The sequence below is a fragment of the Myotis lucifugus genome, unplaced genomic scaffold, assembly GCF_000147115.1.
Source record: "Myotis lucifugus unplaced genomic scaffold, Myoluc2.0 scaffold_24, whole genome shotgun sequence".
Lineage (NCBI taxonomy): Eukaryota > Metazoa > Chordata > Mammalia > Chiroptera > Vespertilionidae > Myotis > Myotis lucifugus.
The window spans coordinates 2,660,575-2,685,301 of record NW_005871072.1 but is presented as its reverse complement, the minus strand read 5'-3'; positions in this window follow the sequence as shown (position 1 = coordinate 2,685,301).

Below are 24,727 nucleotides of genomic sequence, written 5' to 3'. Positions count from 1 at the left end.
CAGATTCCTCATAAGCATCTCTTTACCAAATGTTATAAACACTTTCAAATTGTTTTTGTTATCATCTCAAAATTTGATTGTATATGTGATTTATTTTGATGAGAAGAGTAAAGAAATGGAAAATGTACACAACGGTTATATGTTTTTTCAGTATAATTCAAAATATTTTTCTTAGGTCAAATAAAAAGAGATCATCCATCCCTAGGATTTGTACCTACAGCTGTGCGTGCCCTTTTCCCCTTTTTGGTGATCACTTTGTTTATGAAAATCTTTGGTCTAATCAAACAAGTCCAGACAGTCTCTCCATTGAAACTAAATGCTGCTATTCTAGAACCCACAAAGTTATTTTTGTAAACAATGCGTGAATAGTCTTAAGCAAAGAATTGCATCTAAATGAGTGTAGGCTTGTGTTTTTTATTTAGTTTTTCTTTTGTACAGAAAATATCACAGAGTCTCTTTAATGATTCCTAATTTCCTCATTTCTGTTTTTTGATTTGATATAATTTATCTTTGGTATGAAAATTGTTGAACCACTTTAATGTTCATTTTTACCTCAGTAGGTCATTCATCATAAATAATGCAAAGACTTGATGATTTTTAAACTACTAGCTTTAATTGTAATGTAACATCAATTTTTATTCTGTCTACACAAGATGTAGCTGTATACATATAGACTCTTGCTGTTCCGTAGGTTTAGATGCATGCACTTTATTTTTTCATGCTTTTAAAAACATTCATAAAATGTAAATCACATACTATCTGTTGACTAGTAAACCTGTATCATGTTTTTTTACATATAAACAGAGAAAATTGTTCTCTCCTCTAATTTCTAAATTAAAGGTTTCTAAAAGATGCTTATGAAACTGGGAATAAGGAAACAGTAAGAAAGATATCTTTCAGAGAAAGAGTTACTTTCTTAGTGGCTGGTTCACTTTTAGCCTCTTAACTTTTTTTTAATACACAGGAAGTAAAAAGCAGATTTTTTTTCCTGTCAGCAGTTTCCTTCTGTACTTATTGCATGTTTTTCATGCTTAGCATGTTTGACAAGATGGCTGTAGAGCTCTTATGATGTGGTTCTTGAGAACAAATTACTTCAAGAGAGTCCGAGCAAGTTTAAGCATACTCAGCGGGCAGGTGTGAATAGTCAGAAATATGTGAGAGAAGAGATATGTGGATAACACACTTACTATTTTGGAGGTACATATTCATGACCTAGCATGCTAATAAATCTTAAAATAACATCAAGAAACTTAAAATAACATCAAGATGGTAGATAAAGACTTGTGTTATTTATATATGTGTGTATTTGAGCATGTATGTATGTATGTACATTTATTTTTGCCTTGTGCACATTATCTTTTTACCAGTCTTTTGAGAAACTCGTTATTCTTTTTTCTTTTCTTTTTTTTTTACAGAGAGGAAGAGAGAGGGATAAAGAGTTAGAAACATCGATGAGAGAGAAACATCAATCAGCTGCCTCCTGCATACCCCCTACTGGGGATGTGCCGACAACCAAGGCACATGCACTTGACCAGAATCGAACCTGGGACCCTTCAGTCCACAGGCCGACGCTCTATCCACTGAAGCAAACCTGTTAGGGGGAAACTTGTTATTCTTACTATATCGTGCTGTAGCAGCTTATTATGTTTTCTTGATTCTTAAGCCTTAGGAGGGGGTCAAAGATAACATATCATTTTTAGCATAGTGATTGATTGAAATGGTGGATATGTAATCTAATTGATTGGAGCATAATGTGATCAAGGCCAAAAGCAGTATTTCCTAAATTTTCTTTGTCAAAGCTGGAAATATAACTCTCCTGCTTTTACAATTTAAATTATGAGAATGTAACTGTTTTATTGACAAATGGAGAGTCTGCAGGGTAATAGAGTGGAAGCAAATGCAGAGAGAAGTAACAGCAAGCACAGAAGAGAAATGGAAAGTACAAAGACAACCCTAGTGCCATTACCTGGAAGCTCTACCTCTAGCAATACCTGCAAATTGATGTATGTTTCTTGTCAAATAGCCAATGTGTTCCTGTTTTAAAAATTAGATAGCTGTGTGCTCTCTATTAGGGTTGAGATTTTCAATTGCTACACAATAAATTGTGGAATGGATGAATTAAATTAGATTGGGCTGTAAGGATTATGATATCTCTTTAATGAGAAGTTGCTTATTGCAAAGTAGCTGGTTAAACCTGTGCCTTGAATTGAACTGTATGCCTATCAAATGTGGAGTTCTAGACATTCAGAAAAAAAAGTCAAGATACTAAATTTTGTTGACTATAGCTAGGAACCTTCAGTAAGTTCAAGCAAGTATGAGAAAAAAAAATATATATATATATTCACATTAGTCCACCTGAAGAAAAAGATAAAGCATACAATTTTGTGTGAGAGATCAGTTTTTCATAGCCAATATGCCAAACCCATGTGCATTAGTGAATGATTACAATGTAGAAATCTGTTCTAAATTGAAGAAGTTCTGTGTGACAGTTGCTCTCTTGAATCTAAAGATAAATTTGGGATTCAAAAATCTTCAGGGTAATAAAGAAATTTTGTCACCTAAGAATACTTATGAAACACTACTTCTCTCTGAGAGAAGCAATAAATATAATCTCTATTTTAAAGTGTAACTCAATAGGATGTATTTTCGTTTCATGGGGAAAATTAGTTCTACTTTAGAGCCAGTGAAAACAAAAATGGGAATCACTGAAAGTTTAGAACAGAAAAGACAGAGCACCAAGACCTATTGGTCAGAGTCATAAACCACAAGGATGGGCTCCAGTTTCAAATATTATAATTGTAAGAAATTTCTTATGTTGGTTACTACCCTATAAAGTACTCAGGCATTAAAAAATACTAGCAGCTACCTTAAGTATGTATGGTATGTAGGTATTTATTTATTTTAATTTTCAATTACAGTTGATATTCAATATTATTTTATACTAAAGGCCCAGTGCACAAAATTCATGCACAGGTAGGGTCCCTAGCAGCTGCCGGCTGCCAGCCAGGGCCTTCCTTCATTCTGTGCCATCCCCTGGTGGTCAGCGCACATCATAGCGAGCAATTGAACTCCCAGTCAGTTGAACTCCCTAGGGGAAACTTTGCATAATAAGCTTTTATATATATAGATTAGTTTCAGTTATACAATATACAGTTAGACAATAATATAATTTACCAAGTGATCCCTTAGATATTTCAAGTACCCACCTGGTACTATACATCACTATTACCTAAATGAAACAAGTCAGACAGAGAAAAACAAATACCATATGATTTCATTTATATGTAGAATCTAAAGAACAAAATTAATGAACAAACACAACAGAAACAGACATAGATAACAGAGACTGATGTTGCAATAGGGGTGGGGTTTGGAGGGCTGAGTGAACAGGGTGAAAGGATTTAAAAGTACAAATTGGTAGTTAAAATAGTCAAAGGGCTTTAAAGTACAGATTAGGGAATGTAGTCAATAATATTTTAATACATTACGTTTTAATGGCATTTAATTGTTATTTAAATCCCTAAACTGGTAATCAAGGCCAGATAATTTTTAAGTTTTTAAGAAAAACAAATGTCCCCTATTACTGTGGCAGTAGGTATTGGGATGCATAAACTAGCACCTGTTCTAAAGAGAAATATGTGCATAGTAGTTAAAAAGAGATTTTCCCAGAAGTACAATTACAAGCAAGGTCTTGTGGTTGTTTCATCTCTAGTCACATGATCATGGATTAATGTATTGCAATAGCTAGAAAATGGAGGCAAGAATTACTTTTCATACCACATGAGGATGACATGGTATTTCCAAAAACAAGGATTACACTATCAAAATAAAAGGAGTGGAAAAAAAGTTAGCAAAATAAACAAAAAAGCTACCTAAATACATTGCTTTCTTTATCTTGGGTATATAAATATATATTTTATACATATACCCACTTAGGCTCATTTTTTTCTCTGTAACATTGTTAGAAGAAGAAAACAACCCCACCTCAGCTCTCTCCTGTTGTTTCTTCTATCCTAAGCGCTTCCTTGTTTCTCTGTCCCCAGCTCTAGTAAAAATACTCTCAAAATCACCTGGACTCATATTGTGAAATCTCTCCTGTACAAAGTCAAGAACTCACACACCATGGGCTGCCTGAGGCATACCCACTCCAGGCCTGGTTCCTCTCCAATAACACTGCTTTAGAATAAAATTGAATAGGACATTCTACTCCATACCATTGCATAAGTGTGTAGATATATACTATAATATAAATTCCATAAATCTGTTTTGTAATTAGCCTTATGGAATGAGTAAAATAAGCTTTGTTTCAGGAAATTTTATACAAAATCTTTTTCTCTTTTTTTCTTATAAAAGAGACATTTAAAAATTACATTGAATAATTTTAAACTTAAGATAATGAGTATGTTTTGGTTTAAACTTTACCATGTATTGCTTTGATCTTTTCAGAACTACCTAGCCTACAGAATGACTTGATTTATTAAAATGTTATTGACATAAACAGTGGAGCCATAAAGTAGAAAAATATATATTGTTTTGCCCAGAATTTAGGAGCCAATATTCTAATAAAGATAGAGCTCTAATTTTAATGTAACAACTTTGAGAAAAGAGAGAATGATGAAGATATAGTTTTTATTGAACTAAAGGGGTTCCCTTGTCTGCACACATCAAAGCCCAATAATATGAGAACAAGAGTGTGCAGCAAAGATAAGTAACGTTTATTTAAGGAAACGGTGCAAACCCAGAGCACAGGCGAGCTTGTGTTTTAAAACCTGACTCTCAGATGACCTGTATGGGGATAGATTATATATGGAAAAAAGTATTAATACAGAAAAAGTTATTAATCATGGTGATTAAAGGAGTTGAGGTTGTAGGCCCTACTGATTGGTTGGGGCCAGTGTAGGAAGTAGTTGGTTATTGTATGAGTTCCTGATGTCAACCATAACATCTTTCTGTTTAGATTCATGAAGATATGGTCAGTAGGGTTTTCTGCTTTCATGGGCCTAGGACTGAAACACAAATGAAGTCAAGATGTTAATTTTAGCCCTAGCCAGTTTGGCTCATTGGATGGAGTGTTGGCCTGCGGACTGTAAGGTCCTGGGTTTGATTCCAGTCAAGGGCACATGCCCAAGTTGCAGGCTCGATCCCCAGTAGGGGGCATGCAGGAGGCAGCCGATCAATGATTCATTCTCATCATTGATGTTTCTATCTCTCTCTCCCACTCCTTTCCTCTCTGAAATCAATAAAAATATGTTTTTTAAAAATGTTAACTTTAGTTTGACCAAAACTCTTTTTCTGTGATCAACAGATCTGAGGCTTTGTTCTTCGGTTAGAACGCTGGCCAGAATCTGATGCCCTAAGGCCTTAATGAATAAGGAAGGGAGTGGATGGACAGAAAGGAGAAGAGTCATGCTAAATAAATGGAGTTTTTCATGGTTATACAGCCAATCCCTTTATTTCAGGAGGTTGAGGTTGAGGAAGAAGCTTAGAATCCTGCTCCATGCTGACCTGGCTTCTGCAGCCCAATCTTGCCCTTCTTCCAGGTGCCCTGCCAAGAGGGAAGCCCAAATGTGTCATAACCCAAAAAGAGCCATTAACACAGCATCTGCCATTAGCTACTTCCACTCTCAGGGAAAAATACTCAGATGTAAAACTATTGTGTGACCCAAGATAGCAAATGGGAAGCTGCAGAGTAGATGTCTGATACTGCATTTTCTTCTTGTTGTTCATCACATTCAACCAAAGGAAGCACTTTTTCTTTCTCTCCCTAGTTAAAAAAATAAATAAATTATATGTATATAATTTATTTATTTTATTCAACCATAAAACAGGCTAGGAAAAGGTAATTATTAACATTACATGATGCAAGAAGAACAAAAGCCATTCAGCAGTGTGCACATATTCACAAAAGACATTAATTGATTCCCTTTCTTTATTGTATCAGTACCTGTATTTTTACTTTCCTAGTTTAAAAGTTATAAGAAAAGTGTGAAAACACAGCTCTTTGTATGTCAAAATCATTTTAAAGGAGCAGCAAAATAAATTATCAAGTACAATCCTATATCCTAAAGATATTTAAGTCAGGTAAGAATATATTCATAATGAATAGAGACCATGTCATGTAATTGCCTTTTTGTGTGTGGGGAGCGGGGGAGGGGGTATTTGCTTTATCAATGTACACATGGTCTTAGATGAAAATCATGTAGACCACTGTCTTGTGTGTGTTGCTATAAAACACACAGTTCTGAATATACTAATAAAATTCATAGAGGGGAAAATAAAATACAGGCCCTATATAATTAGACATTGGTTCTGGCATAGTCCAAGCTTCATTGTTATTTTGTTGAAAGAGTTAAAAACATCGCAGGCTGCAAAACAATAGTACCAACATTTTCATCATGCATATTATATTAGCCACATTGTTTAAATAACAAAAAGTACTGCTGGGAGGCCAATTATGGAGCTATCAGGCCATACAAACTGACTAATTACAGCGTACTGTTCAGACCTCAATATTTCCTGGAATAATGAAGATTCTGAGAGCAAAATAGAAAATGTAAATGATCATAAAAAGATTAAATACAATATTCAAAATGCTCATCAGATATCTAAATGTTTCTTTTTAGAAACTGCAGTTTCTGTTTTATTGTATATCCAAATAGAAACAACTGAAAGTAATTGAAAATGTGTTCTTTGCTTTTAATGCTAACATGTAAGATGGCCATGGCAAGACTACTTGTTTTACTGCACAGTTTTAACTTTCTGTATTCTTCACTTTTATTATTAGGCATTTCACTGACTGCTTTTGTGTTCATTTTTGGTGAAGAATGTCACGCATATGGGGTTCATTGGATGTTTAGTGTTTTTAAATGGTGAGTTACCTGTTAAGGTTCTACAAGTATAAGTTTCAACCTTTGGAAAAAGGTTTTGTCCAAAGTTTATTCATCTTTGATACTTTATGAGTTCAGAACAGTCTCTCCAAAATGTGCCACTTTAACATGAGAATTATTTTGAACTTAAGACAATCAAGACCCTGCAAGCTCACAAGAAACTTTTACTTTTCTATTAAATAATTTAAATTAGGGCATTGTCCATCTAAGAGTTACCACCCAAAATAACTTTTTATGACGTATCTCTAGAGTAGGGCAAAGTTCTAATAACTCAATCTCTGCTGTTCTTATTCTCCTGAAATGACCTTTTAAAGCCCTAAAGTGCCTTATCTCATTCTTAACTCAGAATGCCATCTACACTTAATTTTAACTTTTTGTCCCTGAACCTTTCATATATGTGGTGTTCTCACGTGTACACATGTAATTAAATTTGTTTATTTTACTTGTTAATCTCTCATGTAGACTAAATTATTAGACCAGCCTAAAGAACCTTGAAGGTAAAGTTTCTTTCTCTACCACAATAATAAATATTAAGTAGGTGACATTTCCTGTACTGGCCATATGGCCTTACCCATTTGATCTTTCTTTTCCTTTAAATCTCTGCTGGGCCACTGTTCTTACTTCTATCACCATCTCCAAATAGCACTCCATTATTCCTTTTACCAATTAAACTCCTGTTTATCCTGTGAGACTCATTTTTAATATTAGGTTACTGAAAATGTCTAACTCATTCTTTGATCTAGTCCACTGAGATAAATTTTATCCAATTACCAAGTTTTATATACTCATTGATTTTATCGTTATTACATTGTTTTGTATTTAATCCGTTTTTCTTGGGAACATGAAAATTTCCCAAGTGCAGAAATCAGATATTGTTATTCTGAAATCTCAAGGCTTAGCATAATTTAGTCCTGAACACAAGGAATTGAATCATAGAATCTATTAATAAATGGAAACTTTCATGTATCTTCAAAATGACTGTCTCTTGTAAATAATATTAATAGGAGTGACCAAAATTAGCCAGAAAGATGACATTTTCCACAGTAACAGTATGTCATTGTAGATAAAACCTTTTATTTCTAACCACACATCATAGTCAATAACCATTGATAGTGAAAGTGTCCTTTGTCATTTCGGGAAATCAGCCCAGCACAGTGGTTAATTATTATATAACTGCATGATCACAAACAAGTCTTCTATCTTGAGTAAGCTCTCCTCCAATTTTTCTTAGAGCCACGTTTAAATAGAGAGTAGGAAACACTTAACTTCTCACATCCAGGATTAAGCTATTCCTATGGTATAGTTCAAATATTCCACAAATCTGTACCATTATAAAGGCTTCCACGTAGCCACCCTGATACCACCCTATTAGTGCATTTTGTTTTTATGTATAATAAAATGTGTTCTTATAATACTTACATATGGGAAATGTTTTCATGTGTCTAAGAAATTTTTCCAATATTTTTATTGTTTGAGTCATAGGTTAACTAGAAAATGTTATATATAGATAGAACCTTAGAGATAATATAAAATAGTCAAGTTCCTCATAATACATTTTGTTTTATAAAGCAGAAAGGTGACAGAAATTTAAGACTGATTGAAAAAAGATATTTTTCAACAGAAGTTTATTTTTTGGTAATATAGAAGTTACAATGGGAAGTGTATGTTTTTGTTCTAAGTATCATTTATTTATATCTGCCGTATACCTCCAAATGAAGTTTTTAATGTAGAAAACAACAATTAAAATTTGTTATTTAAACCAATGTTAACAAAAATAATATATTTGAATAAAAATAATGGCCAACAAATTGTTGCACACTTATATCTGTCAGGCACTGACATTTTAGATGGATTATCTCAATTAAACCTGACAAGAATACAACAAGCTAGGTTTTACTTTTATTTCCATTGTGGTGTAAAGGTCATTTTTCAAAGGTCTATATGATTTTTTACTTCCATAAGCAGAATTATGGCATTGCCTTTACTTCATTTTTGCCTACATAGAATAGTATAAATTAATATAATTTATTAAATATCTTCTAAAGTGATTTGTGCAAATGATAAAATTGATATTTTTGAAATTAAAAAGAATCAATGCACTGTACACTCTATTCCATAGTCTTTTTATAATCTCACAGCTGAATTACAAGAGGAATGTCATGTGAAAACTATATTTGGGTTGGTGGCTAAGACAGGATTAGAGCTCCAGTGGTTAGAGCTTCACCCTCAGACTTGATTACGGTCGATGTATCTCTTTCTCTGTCTCTCTCCTTTCCTTCCATTTTTTTCCGAAATATCAATGGAAAAAATATCCTCAAGTGAGGATTAACAAAAACAATAAATTAGTTAAAACAGGACAGGAGCTGTTTGCAAAGCGAAGATCCCAAAGACAAGGGTGATTGATATCATTTATAAGAAAGTTTCTACTGTCTATATTAATGGCAAGTAATGTTCCAAGTTATTTCAAATTAATTCAGTTATTAGAGGTGAGTTGAGATGGGAAGAGTGTGAAGTCAGGAGTGAGTCATCTTTTCTCACTCTCTGGAATGACTGCTGGGAGAGTATTGACCCCTCTAGAGATACATTGGTGCATATCCCCACCTTTATGACAACTGATACACTTCTCCAGATGACTGTTACTTAAAGCAGTTAATTAGATAATAAACGATCTCTTTTCACCCCACCAGCCATTTTCTATCCCAGTTTTGTTTTTCTTTACAGAATTAATAATTATCTAAAATTATTCCATTGTTTCTATTTGTATGTTATTTCTCCCCATAGGAATGTAAGCTTCATAATCACAAGGACCATTCTGCTTGTGTTTACCACTGTATCCCCAGAGCTATGGCTTGTCATATTAAGACATTCAATACGAGATGCCAGTTACATGCTCGATCACAGAACTAGTAAGTGGCTACACCAGGATTGTAATGGCAAATCTTCAGTTAGTTGTGTTGGATAATGGATTCAGGACATCAATTAGTATGCTGTGCTAGAATGAGAGAGTTTGAGGATAATTTACATCTCATAATTTAGGGTTAATCATTTTCTAATTCCTCTCATAGTAAAATTTATATTCTTATTCTTTCTCTTTTTTCTCTCACTCTCACTCTTTCCACTTTTCTTCATATTCCACTGAGCTCCTCAAGGGATTCCAGGGAGCTATTTCTACATTTTCCAGTTCTGGCAAGGTTTTACTCTGATGTGTGCTTCTAACAAGTACTCTATTATCTATTCATGAAATTGGGTGACAATGTATTTACTTGAGTCTAGACAGGGTTGTTATTCAGTTTTGAGTTATTGTTGTTTTCCCTAAGTGTAGTTTGAATTGAGTGCAGAGCAAATAGCAGATATTAAACAATTTTAAATTATAATGTGTGTAATAAATACATGAACCTTGGTAACTGATTTATTTGAATTGGTGTTTACAGAGAAAATAGAATACTCTTAAAGACACAGTTTTTATGGTAGGCCATGTTTATGTGATCTCCAAAGCATTCCACTTCAAAGAATCAAAGAGTTCTTTGTAAGTAGAGGCAGGCAAATCATTTCATTACCAGGCTATTACATCAACACATCAGGATTCCTTCTGAATGCAGACTGTTGATATCCTTCTGTCTCCTTTCCAGCTGGCAGTTTTGGACACTCCAATGAATTTTTCAGTTTTTCATCACTTCAACAATACAGTCTATTTACCATGTCACATTTTTTAAATCTTTCCTGTATTACAGACCCAAATGCCATACTTATAGACAAATTCTCTCAATCTTATACTCCAATAATATCTTTGGCTTTTCATTAAAGACATTTAAAAAGTCATATTTTCATTGTAATGTCATTGCACCATTGTATCATTCCAGCAAAATATCATTTTCTCTCTCAGGTAAAGAAAATGGATTAATGTTAGTGTTTAATATGATACACTGACAGTGTAGGAAACAGAGGCTCTTTCCCCTTTTACAATAGATATATTATCTTTGAAAGGATTAAAGTAATTATTTTATTAGATATAATAACAAAGAAAATTATATCTGCCTCAACTATACTTAATACTTCATCACAAAATTATAAAGCACTGGAAAGATAGCTAACAGGAAAAATGATGTTTTAAGCTTTTGATTTTGAAGATGATAACACATAATTCTTTATTTTTGTTTTGTCTTGTTGAGTTTGTATTTTGTTTATGCTTGTTGAGGACAGAGAATGCTGTCTAGAAACCAAAAGTCAATAGTAATTTCAGATGTCAGAACATAGTATACTGCATTGTCTCTCAAAGACACCAAAGGTTACATAGCACCTATAACCGTTACAGAGAGAGGTGTCTAATAAGGCTCAGTAGGTAGCCTGAAATTAGTGTAGGCTACAGTTAATTGGCTTTTTTGAATACCATTTTCAAGGTATTTTTAATGTATAAAATAGAAGTATATTTTAAACATATTTTCTAGAGACTTTTAAAAAGTATAAGTAGAACATAGCACATAAAATATCTCTTAAGTGTTTAAGTTACATATTTTACAGTGTAGTGTAGAAAAAATAAATTTTCCTTTCAAAAATTACATAGACCCTACAAGGGAAGAAAAATGATAAAATGTAGGACATTTTGGCCCATCCAGTAATTAAAACCTGGTTCTTTCTCTTTCTTGCTTACATATCTTCAAACTTACCGCAACCAGCATGTTGTGTGTTTTTCTATTTACCTATTTATCTATTTATTTATATTATAGTTTGTTATTATTATTTGGCAAAAATCATCAACATGTTTTCCAGGAATTTATTGGAATAGTATAAAAAAGTCATACACATACCTCTGTGTTAAGTTAATATGGCTATTATTAGATAAGCATTACTTATCTAAGAAGTATTATGGAATAGGGTCAATGTGGAGTGAGAATGGCCAATTTCTTTCTTACATGGCTCTGCTTTTCTTCTATGTAGCTCCATCAATAATTTAGTTTCTGGAAATTTCTTTTGGGTTCTCTCCTGGGATTTCCCAGCAGTTTTAGTTCCCAGGATTACTGCAACTTTTATTTCTTTCTGTGTTCCTAAAGTATTTTCAATGAAACAGAAGGAATCTGGAGATGTTAAATAGCTAACAACTAAAGTGAATGTTGCATTATTTTATAAAACATTCTTTTAATAATATAATAATGCAGTGAACAAGTTGCACTGCAATCCACTGTTTATATAAAGCTCAACAGCCGAAACCGGTTTGGCTCAGTGGATAGAGCGTCGGCCTGCGGACTGAAAGGTCCCAGGTTCGATTCCGGTCAAGGGCATGTACCTGGGTTGCGGACACATCCCCAGTGGGAGATGTGCAGGAGGCAGCTGATCGATGTCTCTTTCTCATCGATGTTTCTAACTCTCTATCCCTCTCCCTTCCTCTCTGTAAGAAATCAATAAAATATATTAAAAAAAAATAAAGCTCAACATACACAAGAACTATCCTATATAATAAAAGGTTAATATGCCAATTATCCTCTCAACTGGGAGTTCGATCAGGGGTTGGGGCCAGCCAGCCAACCCGCCCACAAGCCCTCCCCTTCCATGACCCCTCCCCCTGGCCTGCCCAGCCTGATAGGCCCCTATTTGTGAACCAGTCCTCTAGTATGTGAATATTAATGTTCTCTTTAAATCAATCTTTTTGAAATTAGTACTTAAATCTGTTAAATCAAAAAATGAAAATAGAAGTACAATTTGCATAATAATTTTTTGCCTAACAAATGAAATAAAATAATTTTTATGTTCAATAAATAGAAAAGTTTAATACAAAAATATATCTAATTTAATATTTTCCAAAGTTTGATTCCTACTTTAATTCAACAACTTCAAAATGCATAACATATGTAGGAATTATACATTGAGTCCTATGTAAAAGTTTGGTGTCTTTGAGTTCAAAACCGTGATCTCAACCCATCAATAGCAGCTATATTACATAAACACAGATATATTTAATATTTAAAAAATGCAATGATCAACAGTAATTTTTCTTTTTTGCAGTAGAGTATAATCAACTCTTTAGATAGCTTCAATATCAATTATCTATTTTTTACTTATTCTTTTAGATATTTCAGTAGTATTTACCTTACTTCAATGTTGTGTTAGATGTGGTATATACAGTAGAGAAACATAAATGCCCTGACCACATTGAATTTACATTCCTTCATTGAACAATGATTACAAAGGCTTTATATATTGAGACTTGTAATCTGTATGTTTGGAGTTAATAACTGTCGTGATATTGAAATTTATTTAACTAAACTCTAAACTCTAAAATCTTATGATATTAAACCCTCAGGTGCATGGATGTGTTTTGAATCTCATACTCTAGCTTATGAGCAGGAGGTAGTTTTAATAATGGTTTCCAAATATGAAATTCATGAATATGCAAAAAGAAAAAGTTAAAGCTTAGACTTACAGTAAATATTTAACATCATTATGAAATGCATTATTGAGGTTAAATCCTATTATTTACTTGACCTATCTATTTCTTGGTAGTATGATGTTAATAAATATAATAAACATAATATTTTTCTATTTAGAATTTCTTGAGTCTTACATACCTAAGACTTCAACACATTCTTCTGCTAGTGAACTTAATTTATGATTAATATCTAATAAGGACTCATTTTACAGATAACCTCTTCCATCATACTTTGATTCTGTTCATTGTAACAACTGAATTTTTAATACTATCAAGTTGTTTAATATGGGATGGTTTATTAATTTATTTGTGCTTCTTTTATAAGCAATGCTATAACTTTTTGCTTATGAAGAGCAAGAAATTACTTGACACAATTTGTAAACAAATTTATTTTAAACATGTTTAAAATCTTGAAAATTTATCATATGAAGGAAAATGCACTGAAAAATATTTTTAAACCAGATGATATACATCATTTTGTCAAAGTATCAAGAAAACATGTTTGGATTGAGAGTTTTATAAACACCTCATATGTTATCAGAAAGTTTAAGCATGTAAAAGTTCAGAATAATATGTAAACAAGATGAGAGAATTCAATAACATTCCTCGAAATGGCATGTAAACCAAATCTAATTTAAGGTCTGTAAGTTTCACTGATAAATATATGCCAGATTGAAATTGGGAAAAGATGTTGTAACAAAAGATCCAAATTTTAATCAACTCCATATGAATTTAATAATATTTTAAGAATCTGAATAAATATAATAAGACATCTAAATTAAATACAAGGAGAAGGCTAATGGTTTTTTTAGTAAAATAATATTAGAATTGATGACTATGATCAAAATTAATTTATTATTTCATCAAACTACACATTTTTTATTAAGTTCATTGTACATGATAACTTGAGTGCGATAATTTGTGATGACCATTGTTGGAGATGCTAAAAACAATCAGTGTTTATATCATCCATAATATTAAAACACGAAATGGGAAGTAAGGCAAACTTAAACAATAACTCTAACACATGTTGAGAGGACTCAGCAGACCCTTGGCCTCTGAGTTTCATGGAATCTTTTTCCTTGTATTTCACATACTGGAATTACCTGAATAGTGATCTTGAAGATGCTTATTTAGCGTGTCCTTTTTCTTTTTGCAGAACTTTCTATCTTCAAGGTATATAAGCTTTCCCTCACTGCTATAATCAACCCTTATACAAGGTTAGGGTAGGCTTTTACTTGTTCTACTATTTCCATATATGGATGAGTAATTTTAATTCAGAGTTTGGAATTAGGAAAAGGGAAAAGATATAATTATCAGTGAGAAACAGAGTATAGCAGTCAGGAGGTGAAAACATACTTTGAAAGACATGACAAAATATTAAGGTGGAAAAATGTATGTGAAATTCAAGATAAAGTAGTAGTCATATTCATAGCCTGCAAGTATAAGGCAAGATTGCAACTTTTGAGAGAGATGTGAATAAAGTAGATATTATATATTTGAAATTTATTAGTACAGGTAGTAGATGTATTTCACTGTTTATTTCATAGTATCCTCTAAGATAGTGAGCAAAGTTGTCCTTTGCTCTAGAAAGAGACACTATATCTTCCAAAGTTGCTCACCATACAAATATCCTTGCAAAAGTAGTCTGGAAAGAAATTATTTAGTGCCTCTTTTACAACTAAGGAAGAAATAAGAGAGGCTTATGGAGAATTGTCACCCAGTAAATGGTAGAGGCAGGGCAGCCATGGTAGATAAGGCAGGGAGGGAGGCCTAATAGTGAAGGAGATATTTTAGTAAAGACCTATAGAGAGTGGAAGCATTGGCTATGTAAAATCTAAGGCATATCGAGATGGAGTCAAAAGCATATGCAAAGATATTGATATGGGAGGGAGCTTAGCATGTTCGTAGGATAGCAAGAAGTCAAGGAAAATGAATAAGAAAGGAGAAGAATGATAGATGAGCTCAAGAAAATTAGTTTTGAATATTGATGTCTTACTACCTTGTTAAACTCTCCTATTGTTTTTCATAACTTTTTGTAATTTATTCTGTCCTATTTATATCAACAAAAAAATCATTTATGAGATTTTTTTAACTTCTTTCCTACAAGCCTTTGAATTTTTTTCTTATATTTTGGTTCACTTGTAGAGCATCTGTATAAAATTAAATGGACTTGGTGATAATGAGATGTTCTTTTTTTCTGTTTTTAAGTAGAATGGGTCTATCATTTTATAGTTTAGGATAATATTAGTAGTAGGTTTGTTGTTACCATATATTGTGTAAAAAAAGTTATGTTTGATTCTTAATTTACAAAGACTTTTTGTCAATTATGTTGAATGTATTAAATATCTTTTTTGTATCTATTGAGATCACGTGACTTTTCTCAAGGAAATTAATAACTTTTTAAAATTTATTGGCTACTGTATTGGACTGTAAAATTCTAGAATTATCATCTTCAACTTTCAAAATGCTATTTCTAATAGCCATATCATTTTTAAGCATGTCTAAAATGGATTATTCTCTAAACTGAGAATGTATGAATTTTCTCCTTGAAGTCATGCTTACTAATTCTAGCCTTTTTCACCCCTGGTAAATTCTTAGAGTGTTATTGATGATATTAACTGTATATGAGTCCATTTGTATCAAAAGGGGTTCACAATTTCCATATCCATGCTTGACATATTTTGAATGATCTTAGCTCCTTATAACTCACATGCGTGTGTGTGTGTGTGTGTGTGTGTGTGTGTGTGTGTGTGTGTGTTGGGGAGCTAGTGATGCTGCAGATCAAGAAGCAAAGCTAGTGCTATGACTGAATTCACCTGCAGAGATTTCACAGACTATAAAGAAGAGGTTCTGGGGAATTGGACAAGGCAATGACCTCTAATATCTGGGCTATGAGAACACCAAATCCATGTTGCATGTGGTTTTCACATTTCAGTGGTTATTTTAGTAATTTCCTCATTCTTTACTAGATCAAAGTAAAGTTTGTAAACATTTCTGAGGGAAAATAAATTATGGAGCTCGTTAAAGTTAGCTTTTATTATTAAGTACATTTTGCATTTGTATCACTTTCAGAAATGTGAAATGTATTCACATGTTAACTTTCTAAGATTAAAGCAATCAGAAGAGAATGTTTTGCCTGTTCCCTTAGGTCATTTCCTCTTTTACTGTTGCTATTGCCTGTGCTGCTTTAATTTGTAGCCAACTTCTCACGTGTGTTGCACATTGCAGGGAGAGGCATATTGAATCCAACAGCTGAGGATGTCATATTTACATGGCTTGTGAGAAAACTGCCCATAGTCATCATAAAAAAAATAAAATAGTGGAAGTCCTAGAACTTTGCTCTTTAAGTTTAGTTTAGATAATAGTATGAATCAACCTGATCTGTTGAAGAGGTTCCCCAACCTAGTTTTTGTTCAAAGCAGTGAGTCCATAATGGTTGCATCCTATTTAGAATCATTTTGAAAGAGTTATCAATAAAACATGCTAGACAGCCATTTGGCCTGTTAACTGAGAATCAGGATAGTACAAATAAGGTCATTCTTCCAATGTGGCCTTTGCCATGTCTTTGGTTTGTAGAATTGGAGATCACAGAATGATAGTAGAAAAAGTTAAGTGATTAAACAATCAAATGCAAAGTGAAAGTGATACAGAGAATAAAATAGGTTCATGGGTCCAGCTAATGTAGCTCAGTGGTTGACCATCAACCCATGAACCAGGAGATCATGATTCACGGTTCGATTCTGTCAGGGCACATGCCCCTGGTTGCAGGCTCGATCCCCAGTACAGGGTGTTCAAGAGGTCCCTCTCTCATAATTGATGTTTCTATCTCTGTCTACATCTCCCTTCCTCTCTCTGAAATAAATTATATATATATGTTAAAAATACTCCTACTACTAATAATAATAAAGCAATAATTTTTTTAAAAAAATAGGTTCATGGACAGGAGTTACTGATTTCCTACAGCTCTGAGGATAAAAGCAAAACTACTATGCACTGTTGTCAGAATATAGATTAGATATTAGGATAATTTCATATTTATGTTTTATATTTTACCTTTCCAACTTTTAGTAGAAACATAGTAAGTAAAAGTTGAATAATAAAGAGAATAGGAACAGAGCACTGACTACAGTGTGTTAGTAGGTGACTGGAATATACCAAATGTAAGTGGGCTTAACTTAGATATACTGAGACATATACTTATATGAACCTGAAGGGTGACAGATTGTCATCAAGGGACAGAGGCCAATTTATTCAACATTATGTGTGTACACGAAGTAGACCTCAAACAAATATTGAGTCTTCCTGAATGAAAGTGAGTAAGTTAGCCTGTTTCAAGAAATGATAAGCATGCTTCTTCCATTTTCTTTGGTCTGATTTTTAAATGATTGCATGTAGACAACAGAATATAGTTTAAATAAACTGATATTCTTTGGTATGTTTGTTGACAGAGCTTCCATAGATATTCTCTGCAAATGGAAACGATGCCAAAGAGATTGTATCAATTTAGCTTTTTTTCACCTTCTGCCTGTCATCTCCCTTCTCATTTCAAGCCTACCTTTTTGACTGTTACAATTCTTCGTAACATTAAAACATATCATAAAGAGTTTTATTCTTATAGAGTGCTGAATTATTTATGTATATTTGGGATATTCTGTAACATATGGGAAAGAAATAAAACATAATATGCTCTTTGAAGTCATAAAAGGAAAACAGGAGGGATATTATCCATCCTGATCCATTGTCTACAGTATCAGGATCATGTCTTTTGAACAAGGTTGTCTCATAGCTATGCTTATTTCTTCTGAGATGCTCTAGCTCTCATTTTATATTGCGCTCAACCAGTAATATAAGCATGTTTATCCCAGAAACAACTTGCCAAATGAAAAAAAAATATTTACATTTGAAAACTCTTTTAAACATCTTTAAAGTTGCTGAAGTTTAAGAAACTCTGAAGCCCATAAAGTAGCAGCAGGAGGCGAACAAACTGGGATTAATAAATCGAACGTTGCCTAAGTCAGACACATTTCTAAGGCTCACACTTTCCTCTGACGCGTCAAACCAATTATTTCAGGCATAGTGGGAATCTTTTCTTTACCAATGTCTCTACTAGCCGAAATAAAATGTTAACTGGCACATACAATGAATGTTTTAATTCAATGTGTACAGTTAGAAAATGGAATCCATAAGAAAACATTAAGAGGGAGTTATCTGACAGAAAAGCACTTTGTAGTTCCTCATTTCAATGTGAATTATGCCCATTGATCAGAAATATTTCTACACAATGAAACTGGAAGATATTATGTAAAATAACCAGTGACTTTTCGTGGAGAGAAATGATAGTAAAGAGAATTTTATGATACAATTCATGAGTCTGCACTTGCACATTTATTATATAGGTTATGTCAAGTGATTCTCCTCCCTCCTTTACACTAGGTCAAAGCTTCAGAAAGCATAGACGGCGTCAGAGGATGAAACAGAGGTGGCTTTAATTGAAGTTGGGAATTCTTTTTTAAATTCTCTTACTCTTCGCCCTCAGCCCATGTACAGATTCAATTTCATAGAGTTTAGGACTATGGGATAAAATCCTCCTACTTTCTCAACTCTCCAAGTACATTAGAAATATTAAAGGATACAGAATGAAGCACAAAATCATCCACGAGTCTATTATAATCCCTTTATAAAACTAAAATTAATAAACATGAGTATGTTCACATCACTTTGGAATTTGAAGAGAAATAAAATAACCAATAGTATTGAAAGTCTAATCACCTGCTGCCCATTCAGACAGAAATAAACCTTGTTAAGATTGAATGTTTGATGCCCTGGCTAGTGTGATAAGTGGTTAGACTCAGAGCATTGGCCAGCAAAGGGTCACAGGTTTGATTCCCCATCAAGGGCACCTATCTGGGTTGCAGGTTTGATTCCCAGCCCTGGTTGGGGAATGTGTCTCTTTCACATTGATGTTTTTCTCTCTCCCTGTCTCCACTCTCTAAAAAAAAACAAAAATTAAGAAAAAATAATTCTCTATAGACACCAGTAATAGAGTAATGAAGACCTGGTAGGGTAGAAGGAAAGGGGTAAGGGGGGGATGGAAGATATCTGTAATACTATCAACAATAAAAAATATTTTTTTAAAAAAAGAAGAAAAAATATCCTCATATGAGGATCAACAACAATAAAAAAAAAAAAGATTGAATGCTTGAGGTAAGAACATGAGGGTTTATTTCCCTAGCTATTTCCATTCTGAATATTGGAATCGGTCTCTAACGTTGAGTTATTATACACATCATCTCGGTATCTGTGCGGGCTCATACTTACAAAGACATCTTTAATCCAGGAAAATAGAATGTTGGTTAATATTATATATACATATGATATTATTTATAATATAATATTAATTATATATGCAATAATAATAAATTAAGATTTGGGAAACAAAACAAAATCATGAATACTGACAGGGGTAGTGAAGGTTGTCTAAAGGAGTGAGACACTGATGGACGGACTACAGGCAGGAGTTTCCTGCCTGCGGTGGCCTTCATACCAGGAATGTCTGACCCAGGTGGTCCTCTGCCCCCAGCCCTGTCCACCGCACCCCTGTGGCACACTCATTCTCTGCACAAAGTAAAAAATGTATATTTAAAAAACTTCAACGCAATCAAGCATCCTGCAAGAACCCCAGGCAAACAAGACTTTGGCTCATTGAGGCTGAGGAAGGCACTAAACTAGGAAGATGGGAAAACCACTTTGGTTCTCATCCATCTGAGTTCTCTGCTGATCTCTTAGGATGGGTGGATGAGGCTTGTTCACATGGCCACAGGCCAACTTCCCCATCTCCTAGAAAGTGAAGGGGAGGTCAGTTTGGAAATGTCCCCCATCTATGTTTGTAGGCCTTGGCAGGGATCCTGCTCCAGGGGATAGTGGGAACATGGAGGTGCCTGAAAAGTGGTTGTTTGTCTGTCTTTCATAGGAGAAGAGACCATAAGCTCAGGTCTTTCAACATCTTCTCAGTTTAGGCAAAGATGTTGACCAAGACTCCTATCTCCCCCACAGCCAAGACTTTAGGATGGCATCAATAAGGAACAACCAGAAAAAAAAAATGGAACTATGTATGGTGACAGATGTTAACTAGACTTATTTTGGTGATCACTTTACAATTTATGCAAATATCAATTCATTATGTTATACACCTGAAACTAATATAATGTTATGTGTCAATTATACTTTAATTTTAAAAAAAAGAGAGACAGGTCAATCAAAAAATAATAAGGAATATAAAATCTCAATTAGAATATTTTTTATGAATTGCTTCTTACAATGGAAATAGAGAAAAGTTTTAATCAGCCTGACTACAAAAATACTTTTATTTAGTCTAGAACAACCGTGGGCAAACTAAATGAATAAAACTAAAAAAAAAAAAAAAAGACCGTACCCTTTTATGTAATGATGTTTACTTTGAATTTATATTAGTTCACACAAACACTCCATCCATGCTTTTGTTCCGGCCCTCCGGTCCAGTTTAAGAACCCATTGTGGCCCTCGAGTCAAAAAGTTTGCCCACCCCTGGTCTAGAATCTCTTATATGCTTTCAAATTACTGTTGTTTGACAGAGGAGCTGGGAATGTTGCTCCTTGTTTCACGATCTGTGGTGGTTTCATAGTGCAATAACTTTTTTAGACTGAAATACATTTTCCGGAATTTACTTCTTTGTAAATTTTTGGTAAGAGTGGGCCACCATAGAGATTCCTGTAGGAGATTTGGAAGGTGGAAGTAAATCAGGAGCCATTTGCTAGCCTACATATATTGTCACTTACATGCTGGCTCACCTTGTTAGTGTGGCACAGCAGCTAGTCAGTGATTACACCACCGCCCCGAGATCCTCCTTCAACCTTGGAGACTCTTGGGCCAAGTGTACGTGTCTAGCTCTGTGACCAAGGGCCTAGGTTTCTGAGGACACTTATACACTAAGGTCAGAATCAAGAAGAACTGACATAGTTGGAGTCCTTCCTCACGGATTCCAGCTTGTGCTTGTGGGTTCCAGCTTGTGCTTGATTTCTCTCATTTTATAGTCCCTTCCTAATAGACGGTCTTGAGGCCTTCTGACTCTAGCATTATATGTGAAGACAACAGAGTTCTTAGACAGCTAAACTAGCTCCCACAATTGTTGGGAGTCAATAAATGTTGATTGTGGTAACCAGCTTTTAATATGATCTCTAATGTTCCCTTCCCCCGGTTATTTAAACCTCTGTGTGGCCTGCTCCCACATGGTATTGGGGTTGTTTGTGTGACCAATCCTGTAGAATAAAGAGCTGATATGCTAATTAGAGTGAACAGCAGAACAACCATCCTGATGACCTTCCAGACAAAGCTGGGGCTGCGAGGGTTCACCAAGGCAGGCGGGGCTGCAAGGGCCGAGCCCCTTGCACGAATTTCGTGCATCGGGCCTCTAGTAGAATATAAGCAATTATATATCACCTCTAAGATTAGACTACTAAAAAGCTGCATCTTTTTTCTTGGGCAAGCTCATGTTCTCTCTTTCTATTGAAAAACACGGTGCTGTATTGTGAGCAACCCTATGGAGATCCCATGTGTAAAGGAGCTGTTTCCAGCTAATAGCCATTGAGGAACTGAGAACTGTCAACAGTGACATGAATAAGCTTGTAAGCAAATCCTTCCCGGTTGTGTCTTCAGATAGGACTGTAGTCCTGACCGACAAGTTGACAATAATCTCATGAGACGTTCTGGGCCAAAACTGCACAGCTGAGTCACTTTCAACTCACAAAAATTGTACAAAATAAATGTTTATTTTAAACGGCCCTATTACAGAATAATTTGTAACACAGAAATAATAACAAATACAGAATATTAATCAAATCCTACTCCTCATAAATGAATTTACTAGAAGTACAACTTTACAATTGATTTCTTATAAAAACTAATTTTGATTTTCTCTGAATATATATTCATGTTATTATTATGAGGTGACACAGCTTTCTCTCTGATATTAAAAATCTTCATATCTGTACTGTATATGGCATATTTCTTCTCTTTTTTTAGGAACTAGAAAAAGTGGTTAAAAGCTTTATTATCAATAGTAGTAGAGGGTGAAAATAGCCTTATCATTTGTGACACACTCAGGGAAAGTTCAGCTTTTCTCTTCCCTAAGCTTATCCAATCCTTAAATTACTTCATCCTGTCTCATGACTTTCAACATTACCTATAAATTACCTTTTCCTAATATACCATATATGATTATCAGATTCATATATGTAAGTTGTATTTGCAATCTCCTAAAGGTATCACATACCTACCTGAAACTTAACAATGTTTCAAATATCGCATATTCCACTGCTCTTGACACTACACTATGCAAGTAGTCTGCATTGATTGCCACAACACTAATGCAATCATGGTGTGTGTGTGTGTGTTTCTATTTAAAGAAGTAAAAAACTAGATAGTATTAGCTTCTAAGTACAGAACAGTTTTGGAAAAGTAACTCCTTTTTACTTCTTTTTAAGTGTTTCTATTGTCAAAGACAGTTATTATGCTACTCCCCAGCATCATGAGTGTGGAGTAACAATGGAAATATCATTAATGATTATGGAAATGGCTTCCTAATCACTGTATTGCATCAATGAAATGTCCGTTTACTAACTTCCTTGGTATCTGGACATAGTTGTACTGATTGGATCAGCATCAGGAATTTTTATTCTAATGATGCTGAAAAGCGAATAATTCATAGCAGCAACCCCATTTAGATTATTTCTCAAAGTTTCTAGGAATTATTCCTGGAGGTTCAAAATATAATTCACTATTTAAGGCCTTCTAATCAACTCATCTACCTTTCTATTAAGTCCTTTTCTTTCTAAAGTTCTATGGCAATTTTATGTGCTACACTGAACTGAAACTTACACATTTTACTCCTTCAATCTACCTTTCATCTTAATATTGTTCATCTCAGGTAATTCCGCTTTATTTAGTTGCTTTATTATAATTCTTGGAGTCATCCTTGGTTGCTCCTTTTGTCTCTTCCTAGAATGCAATACAACAGCCAATCATATTGGCTAATATCCTTCTGAAATTAATTCAGAATCCCATGACTTTTTGTCATCCCTGCCCTGACCTGCAAGATTAAAGCCAAACTCACCTCTTTCTTTAATTATAATACCTTCCTAATTGGTTGACCTGATTCTAATCATGCCTCCCTCTAATAAATCCCTTCCTTATTGAATACAGGTATTGCAAAAATATCTGTTGTATCTCACAACCTTATGTAAAATAGCAGCAACCTCTCAATACAGAGTGAACTTTCTAGTCATTTTATCTTGTCTTAATTTTCTCCACAACACTTATCACTTTCTAATATGAGAGTGGTGGTTGCTTAACATTGGCCTATTATCCATATAACCAATTTTTGTGCCCCACTCAAAAATCTGTAAGTCATATGATTTAAATAAAACTGTTTGTGTTTACTACCATATCCCCAGCATCTAAAATAGCAGCTGATGCATATTAGGATGCTCAATAAATATTTGTTGAACAAATGAATGGCAGCCTTTCACTAACTTCTAACAACTTCTCATCACACTAAAATGAAGTACATGGTGCTTTTCTCCCTACAATGAGCCCCATGTTCTGGTCCTCTGCTCTAACTCTCTCACTCAATTTCTGCATAGTTCCGTCTGCTTCAGCCATATCAGCTGCACCACTTGTTGTTAAACTAGCTGTGCAACAGCCACTTCTGCTGAGAATGATTTTCCTCTAGGTACCCATGAACCTTACCTCTTCACTTCTCTGTTTTTAATATTTCCAATTTATATTTCATTTCTATTTATATTCATATTCTTGGAATCCTTAAGCAGTAGTCAAGGTAAGTATATTCTGATTTTTAAACATATGTATAAATTGGAAGCATATGGAATATTGCATATTATTCTCATCCTATGTAAGCATATGGAAACCCTCAGTTTGGCTTAGAATGAGTGTCTAGGGCCATATTTTCTGCAAAAATGTAGATAATATATCAAATGGATTTTTAGTTTTGTGAAATGCCAAAGGAAGAGCTGAGACATTTGATAATTGCCAGAACCTTTCTCTGAAAGCTCACCAGGACCATGAGTCATTATTTAGGTGACAAGATGTCAGGATATGACAAGATATTTCTGTTATATAATATGACAAGGAGCTTAACCCAGTTCTAATGCTGAAAAAATATGAATCAAAGTAAAAATAAAAATGAAATAGGTCTTGCTTAGTTTCTTTGATGAAAAGATATCAAAGAACTCTATGAAGTACTTCTATTTTTAAAGTGTACAAACTCAGAACCTGAGCCAAGAAGTAGAAGCCTTTATAAATCGAGACTCAAATGTTCTTTTAGTAGTATATACAGCAATCTTACAACAAACCTTGCAAAAGA